This window comes from Artemia franciscana, chromosome 7 (genome assembly GCF_032884065.1).
Source record: "Artemia franciscana chromosome 7, ASM3288406v1, whole genome shotgun sequence".
Classification (NCBI taxonomy): Eukaryota; Metazoa; Arthropoda; class Branchiopoda; order Anostraca; family Artemiidae; genus Artemia; species Artemia franciscana.
This window is the reverse complement of record NC_088869.1, coordinates 30195554-30204301: the sequence shown is the minus strand read 5'-3', so window position 1 is coordinate 30204301 and position 8748 is coordinate 30195554.

Genomic DNA, 8748 nt, shown 5'->3' with positions numbered 1-8748 from the left:
GAAAAAAAAAAGCTAGGGCTTACAAATCGTATTTCGGTTATACCCACACGGGGGCGCTATACCACTTCTGGCTCTAGTTTCGTAAGCTTCTTTCATTTTTTTCCATTGAACTCTGTTACGCTTTATTGTCTGAGATAGCCCATAGTTTATACACTCTATAAAGGACCAGAAAGCTCATTAGTTTAGTAGTTAAAACAGTGTATACGGTTCCAAAATTCTGGTTCCTCGGAACTACAAATGGTAAGTAACGAAGAAGACTACACTGGGGTTCTATCATGCAAGAACAAAACAAATAAATATAAACTTTTCAGCCATATAACCAAGAACCACCATCAGTAAAATTGCGGCATGGACGATAATTGGTTGCATAGCCAAATCCCATTTACTGGTTAACTTTTCACTGTCTTGTAAAAGCCCAACTGGGTTCATCCAACGTCTTGAGTTGTAGATTTTCTTCTTTAATATTTATGTAAACATAATCAACCAAGTCTATAACTTTAAATTCAAAAACATTCCTTTTGCAATCAGAAGAAGAAGAAGAAAATGTTGCCACCTTCATTAGAAATTTAACATTCGTTGAGACAATATTAAAGAAGAAAATATACAACTCAAGGCTTTGGATGAGCCCAGCTATTGAACTTACTCAGACAAAACTAGTGAATGGACCGCAAGTTATTATTTTGTTCTGTATAAATATGTTAGTTTTAATTTTAATAATTAAGCACTTCTGTTGATGACGATCGTTGTATATGTGATCTAAATATCCAGACTTTTGTATCTATTTTCATTGTCTAACAAATGGACTTATCCCTATTTAAACGTTTATTTGTTTTAATTACTTTTTTATATGGATCGTAAAGGAAATTTATTGAGAATTTGATTTGAGTCCGTGAATAAAATGCACGAACCAGTAGCTTTTTGTTACAAAGTAACACAAATACTAGTTTCTAATCCATTGACTACTTTAACAATGAACTAAATTATTTGATGGCCGCTTTAAAAACAAATAAAACAAGCGAAGTCTATCTGTACATATATGGACAAATCCATACTACGCAGTTGGATGCACAAGCAAAATCATACTAACTAGAAACTGAACAAGTTTTTGTAACTCGTTATTGTTTTAACATTAATATAAATTATTTCACCAAAAATTGCTTTGCTTGTCTTTACAACCTTGGCTAGGCTTCATTATTTGTCAATATAAAATCTTATTAGTAAAAAAAAAGAATCATGTAGATCTCAAAGCTAATTATTTATAACTTTGCTTTGCTAGAAGCTGCTGCATTGGACAAGCGTCCACAATTCTTGCAAAATTCCCTTCCAATAATACACTTTTTGGGGAAGGGGTACAGGCCTAATAGAATATTTCCTCGAATGACCCGTTAACTGTTAGCCGTGCCCAGGTATAATAGCTTTAGTTACTAGGATGGATGGATTGAAAAACTGATGAATGGCTTCCAAAATACAATTTAACTTAGCTTTTTTCCAATAAAATCAAACAGCAAGCTTAAAACTCAAATGAGCAAAAATTTGCTTCAATGAAACGTCAAGCTTAAAATTAAAAAAAAACTGCAATAGATGATGGAGTCAATCTTAAATGTGAACAGAAATTACCGAAAAATAAGTGCGTTACCATCCCCATCAAACTCCCCAAAAGTAATTTTATTTCAGCTTTACTGAAAGCTCAATAGGCTGCTTAAAATAAAAGTTCTGTTTGATAAACTGATTTTCTTTGCATTTGGAAGGAATAAATTTAAAAACGAAAACACTGTTGAAAATTCGTTTCAAATCACACTAATGAAAACTAAATTGTCTGTTACAAGAATAGTGACGTGAGAAAACAAAAATCCTGGAGAATTGAGCAGTTTTTATTGTTTTCGTATTTCTAAATAAAAAACAAAACTTCCAGATAAATATTATTTTCAGCAGAGCACAAACGATATTCCAGCCTTTTTGGGGTTTGATACCATCGTTTTCGTATTTCTAAAAGAAAAATAAAACTTCAAATAAATTTTGTTTTCAATACAGCAGATAGCAAAACTGAACTTATTTGGGGTGATATTTGTTCATTTTAGACTTCATTGCTTCATTCGCATTAATTTTGTTTGTTTGTTATGAAATCTTATGAGCGCTATTTTCGGCTCATTTTGAAAATCTATATTCGATATTTGCTTTTCCCAGAAAAACTTTGTCTGAGAGTAGTTGCGACTGGAGCAGTGGTCAAAACAGGTCATAATAGCATAACATTGGATTCAATGCGCAGAAATAGTGGGAAGGCTAAAATATGCTTGCACTCAACCTCAACAGAAAACATGATACGAAAACCTTGGCAGACACGAAACAGAACGCACACACATAGTGGTTTAGATTACCTAACTGACTGACCTTATTTCAAACAGTAGGCTGTACGAAAAGTGTGGTTCAATTCCCGCTTTCTAGGGGTATAATGAGAGAAAGGTTGAGATGGCTAGTGCACGTTCTTCGGAAGAACCATGACATATTCCCAATGATTGTTCTTTCAGCCAACCGTCTAGGGCTAAACGGAAGGCAGGTTGTCGGCGGTTGGCTTGGGAGGATGATTAAAGAGAGATCTAAGGCAAATGGGAACTTCCTGGGACAGTGTACAGAGGGAGGTTTTGAATAGACTGGGATAGAGGAGGAGCTTGCGAAGCTGTATTGGCCTCAGGTGGCTGGGTGGTCATTCACCCCTGTCCTTTCCCCAATTGATGTCACTATTTGTGGAAGGAAAACTGACGGTGAGAGCGATTGCACTGGGCAGTACCCAGAAGGAGAGTAGGTGGGGTTGGAGCAGTAGTGCTAGAAGTAGAAGAAATAGCTGCCTAAAGAAAAGTTGCCATAGGAATAGTTCAGATTATAATATAGTTTTGGGAGCACTATGGCAAGGAGCAGTCATCCTGAGAGTAGTTGCGGTGGAATACCTCGTAGCAGAGACTGTCATAATAGGAGTAGTTAAGATGGGATTTATCTTGGTAAGAAGGCTTACTGCCATTTGCTTTTAAACTTTTCCATTTCCCTTTGATTTATACTCAACAATCTCACAAATCCTTTGATACAAAGAAATTGAAAACCATTTATATGCACAGCTTGAATACTGCATGATGTGTTTAATTTTATGACGCTCAAATTGTAATTTCAGCGTCACACTTGTAACTAGTGACTTCAGAAAAGCTATTTACGCACTTCGATAAATCTTATACAACAGCTGTCAAATATGAACTTGCCGCGTTTTGCTTTTGGATTTCTGTTTGATAGCATTAGCCTTAATAAAAACAAAACTTCGATACAAAATTTACTGGAAATTGGAAGCCATTCGTTGAAGAATGTATGTTAAAAACTTTGTTTTGTTTTAAGGTACCTGTAGTACAATTTCAGACATTCTTATACCTTTACCAAATCAAGTGGGAAGAATCAATCAAGGCTTAACTTGAAAAGAACCATCACTCTAGAATGTTGATTTTGAGGCCCGTATTCCAATTAAAAGGTTCAAATTACATTATTAATTTATTATTAATTGACTGCATAAGGAAAACGTACCATTCAGAAGGAATTCGTGTATTTTTCCGAGGTCTGTCAGCAACTGTTATTCGAGCTTTTCCAAGCAATGCTGCTACCTTTGCTGTTGTTACATGGACGCTTCGGCTTATCAGATCTGAAAATGAGCGGACTCTCGATAAGTCTGCAATAATCAATGCTGCTACACCGGTAAGCTTTATATCTATGAAAAAATAACGGTGTCAAATGCATATATAGATACATACCTTCATGCCCACAGACTTGCCACCTGTAGTGCGAAAATGCTATTTTAGCACTATTTCATTATGCGTAGCACTGAAGCAAGTGCTCAGGGTCACCAAATGTAGCACACAAAATGCTATTTCAGCAGTATTATAGTCAATTTTTGACTGTATCACTAAAAATAGATACGTAGCACACAAATTTGGACAATTTTAGCCCTTTAGGAACTGACCGTGGTGGCAACCTTTGTATCTATAGCAACTGCTCCTAAGTATGCGGTGACTACAAATGTAGAGGAATTTTGAGGAGAAATGTCAAGTGATTGAAGGAAAAATAATGTTTAACTAGTTCCAGTCGATGATCACCACATTCCCATTTGTATGTACTGAATACCTATTTTCTTGTTGAAATCTCTCAGAACGAAGAGATTTTGTCAGGATTATTTCAGCTGTCTTTTAAAATCAGGAAAATATGAATCGCACCATTTGGTCTTGGATGCAACGAAATGTGTCTGTAACGGGTATAAGAACACTGGAAAGCCGTACACAAAAATGCAGTTTCAGAATATAAAGTATCATTGTATTTCCAAACACCTTTTTCGTTACAAAACGTGCTGAGCAGATATTTTTCATCTTTTGGCTTATAGAAATTACAGGCAAGATGCTCAAATATTTTGCAATACCCTTGTGTACATTGCTTGTCTAGATTACAAGCAAAATATTCAAATATCTTGCAACACCCTTGCCAACATATTTATCCCCCATGGTTGTTCTCCTAATTACTGTATGCTTTTAAGCATTCAAAAAGTAATAAATACAATAGATGGTATATATTTAGTAATTTTGCCTCCCTTTTTTCGCCCAACCCTGTAGAAAAGTAACTATTTTAGCCGAAATACGGGTTACCTCAATGGTTACAATGGTATTGGTCGCATCCTTATTAAGTATTCTATTATTGCAGCGACGATTTATGTTAGCACTTCCCATGTTACATTTTCGAAAATAATATTCTAAAACAACCACATATTGAAATTCTGTAAAACAAGGACAGATCGAATCAAAATTTTATCTAAGTTGATTGCACAGTCAGGCGTCACTTTCCCGACCCTTCGATTTTTAGTAGTATTCAATTTCCTACGACAGTTACATACAATATAGAAGAAATTAATACATTCTTATTTGTAAAAATTTTCCACCCTTACATATCACTTTCGAAAATCCTTTATTACAACAACTTTCATTATGGCTTTTTAGATATCAAAACATCGAGTAACTGGAAAATTAACCTGCAAACAACCTCTCGGACCGTTCTCTGCTACCGCCCAATTTTGAGACCCGTTAGTGCCAACAATGGGTTTTAGATGTGTTGGCAGGGCTAGGATCTATAAAAAATGTTGGGAAGTCTTTGATTACTAATAGAATAGGATTTCAGCCACTTTTTTTAAACGACTTTCGGAACAAGGTTTTGCTGGAAAACTGATAAGACATAACAAGCATTTAGCCATTCTAATTACGAATCTTTTACAGCTGTTTCTAGATCTCAGTAAACGCCTTATCTCTGATGTTTTATTGGTTCCTTAATGCGCAATCCTATCTTAATTTTTTTTTCTTTTGTTTATTCGTCATGTTAACAAAATAAATATTTGCAAGTAGGATTTTTTTTCTTAGATGTCATAAGTATTTTCATTCAAAATTATAATTTATTAAATTAACTAGCCATAGTTTCCTTTTTTTCATGATGAAAACTGACAGCAATGATAATAGCATAAAATCTAGAAATCATCATAAATGTCTAATTCGCAATTCGAAAGACGCCCTATCATGCAACGGTTAGGTATGCTTTACAAATTTCAATTTTATCTTCAAACTAGAATTATTTATCCCCATCACGCTATAAACTTTGAGCAAAGATAGTTAATATACAAGTAAAAGATTCATCTATGTTCTAACAAATTGGGGAAGTTTGTCGAACTCCACCAACCAGTAACGATTCGTTATGTCTCTCAATTAAAATGTATGTTTTTTCCTACCTTATCCGGCAAAAAATATGAAATTGTGTGTTCTAGAATATTATGAAATGGGAAACAATTTAAGTATAATAGCCACGAGTGGTCCTAGAAATTTCACTTCAGAGGGCCCTGTGTTAAACTTTTTATAAGTTCAAGTTTTGCTGTATGTCCTGACATCTTGAATTAATAAACTTACTTAATTATTATCTAAATAAGCTATCGTTTGTTTTTGTTCCAATTTTGGTCAGCATTTTTAAAGCAGATTTCTAAAACAAAACCTAAAAATATGTGTTTGATAAAAATAAAGAACAAAGTTAATACTTAAAAATTATTGAAGTTAATCTAATATCAGGAAGCCTACTACCAGGGATCAGACTGACCTAGAAAGTTGGAGGGACTTTCCTTTGAGCCACGAACTTTTACTCTGGTCACACCCAAGTTATTTCAATGAAATGCATTTTTTTTTACCTTTATAACACATTTTGTTTATGCACCAAGCTCGTTATAGGTCATTTTTCTGCATGTACAGGGCTCGAGACGCTGTTTAAAATTCCTGCGATAAAACGCTACAGACAATAGATATATCAAACAGTTCGTGGTAACGAACTATAGTAAGGAGCGACCCGGCTCAATAGTAACTAAAACTCTAAAAAATGGAATTTTGATACCAATTTCTATATGAAAAGAATCGCATTTTAACGCTGATTTTAAATATATAAGTTTCGTCAAGTTTAGTCTTACCCATCAAAAGTTACGAGCCTGGAAAATTTGCCCTGTTTTAGAAAATAGGGGGAAACACCCCTGAGAGTGATAGAATCATCACACCACTCACGAAAATCACACCTTGAGATTCAGCGTATCAGAGAACCCTAATGTAGAAGTTTGAAGCTCCTATCTACAAAAATGTGGAATTTTGTATTTTTGCCAAAAGGCAGATTACGGATGCGTGTTTATTTGTTTTTTTTTTCCCAGGGGTGATCGTACCGACCCAGTGGTCCTAGAATGTTGCGAGAGGGCTCATTCTAACGGAAATGGAAAGTTCTAGTGCCCTTTTTGAGTGACCAAAAAAATTGGAGGGCACCTGGGCCCGCTCCCACGCTAATTATTTTCCCAAAGTCAACGGATCAAAATTCTGAGATAGCCATTTTATTCAGCGTAGTCGAAAAACCTTATAACTATGTCTTTGGGGACCCCTTACTCCCCCACAGTCCCCGTGGGAGGGGCTACAAGTTACAAACTTTGACCAGTGCTTATATATAGTAATGGTTATTGGGAAGCGTACAGACGTTTTCAGGGGGATTTTTTGGTTGGGGGAGGGGTTGAGAAGAGGGGATATTTTGGGGGAACTTTCCATCGAGGAATTTGTCATGGGGGAAGAAAATTTCCATGAAGGGAGTGCAGGATTTTCTAGCATTGGTAAAAAAAAAAAATTAAAAAATAAATATGAAAAAGTTTTTTCAACTGGAAGTAAGGAGCAGCATTAAAACTTAAAACGCACAGAAATTATTACGCATATAAGGGGCTCACCTCCTCCTAATACTTCGCTCTTTACGCTAAAGTATTTTCAGTAATTTCAACTATTTATTCTACGGCTTTTGTGATTCAGGGGTCAATCTTAAAGAATTGGGACAAAATTGAAGCTTTAGTGTAAAGAGCGAGGTACTGACGAGGGGGTGAACCCCCTCATATATCTAATAAAAACATGAGAATACAAAAGTTCGTTACGTAAGCTAATTTATAAGTTACGTATATCTTTTACTAATAAAAACATTTGTAAAAAATTAAAAGTTCTAGTTGCCTTTTTATGTAACCCGAAAATCGGAGGGCAACTAGGCTTCCTCCCCCGCTCCTTTTTTTTTCAAAATCATTCCATCAAAACTATGAGAAAGCCATTTAGCCAAAAAAAATAAATATGCAAATTTCGTTTTAATTATTCCTCTGCGGAGAGCCAACATCAAAACATGCATTGATTCAAAAACGTTCAGAAATTAAATAAAAAAACAAACAAATTTTTTTACTGAAAGTAAGGAGCGACATTAAAACTTAAAACGAGCAGAAATTACTTCGTATATGAAAGGGGCTGCTACTTCATCAACGTCCCGCCCTTTACGCTAAAGTTTTTTACTATTTTAAAAAATAGAGTTGAGAGAAAGAGTCAAACTTTAGCGTAAAGAGCGGGACGTTGATGAGGAAGCAGCCTCTTTAATATACGAAGTAATTTCTGTTCGTTTTAAGTTTCAATATCGCTCCTTATTTTCAGTTAAAAAAATTCGTTTTTTTTTTATTAATTACATATATGACTTTGGATGATAAAAAACGCTGATTTAAAATGATTTGTGCTGCAATGTTTGCAAACTTATTTACATTTGTGGAAAACGAATAAATAGTTTAAAAAGTGCGTTTTCAAACAATCTCTATTAGTTTAGAGAACTGGGCCTAGACATATACGTTAATCAGAAATCAGTTCATCCTTGAAAAAACTTCTGCTAGACCTTAAATTTTAGTTGTAATGAAAGGTGCGAAAAATAAATTTAGCCAATTTGCTACGAGGCTCGGCAGTGAGCCCACGTAAGGGATATGAGGATGAATAACGAAGAAATGCAAACTTATTCATAAACAAGTATTAAGAAATAAATGAAACGAGTCAAATAGCTAGTAGGCCTTGTTTATTACATTCTATGTTAAATTACACAATTCCTCACTTTTTTCCATAGACTTTTCCACAAATTCTTGACTTGGACGTCCTATTCAAGAAGAATTGTGAATAGTTTTGAAAATGGGCTAGGAAAGACTTGAAAACTTTCAACTAATATTAGATTTGAATTAAATCAAATGGAAATAAATTTAGTCACTTTAAAAAAATAGTAGTCAAATTACTGAATTACCAGTAGCCTAATAATATTTGCGAATTTCAGATCTCAACAAATTATAGTTCTTCTTATATATTAAGGTAAATTTCAAAGGCATTAGAGAATTTGTGG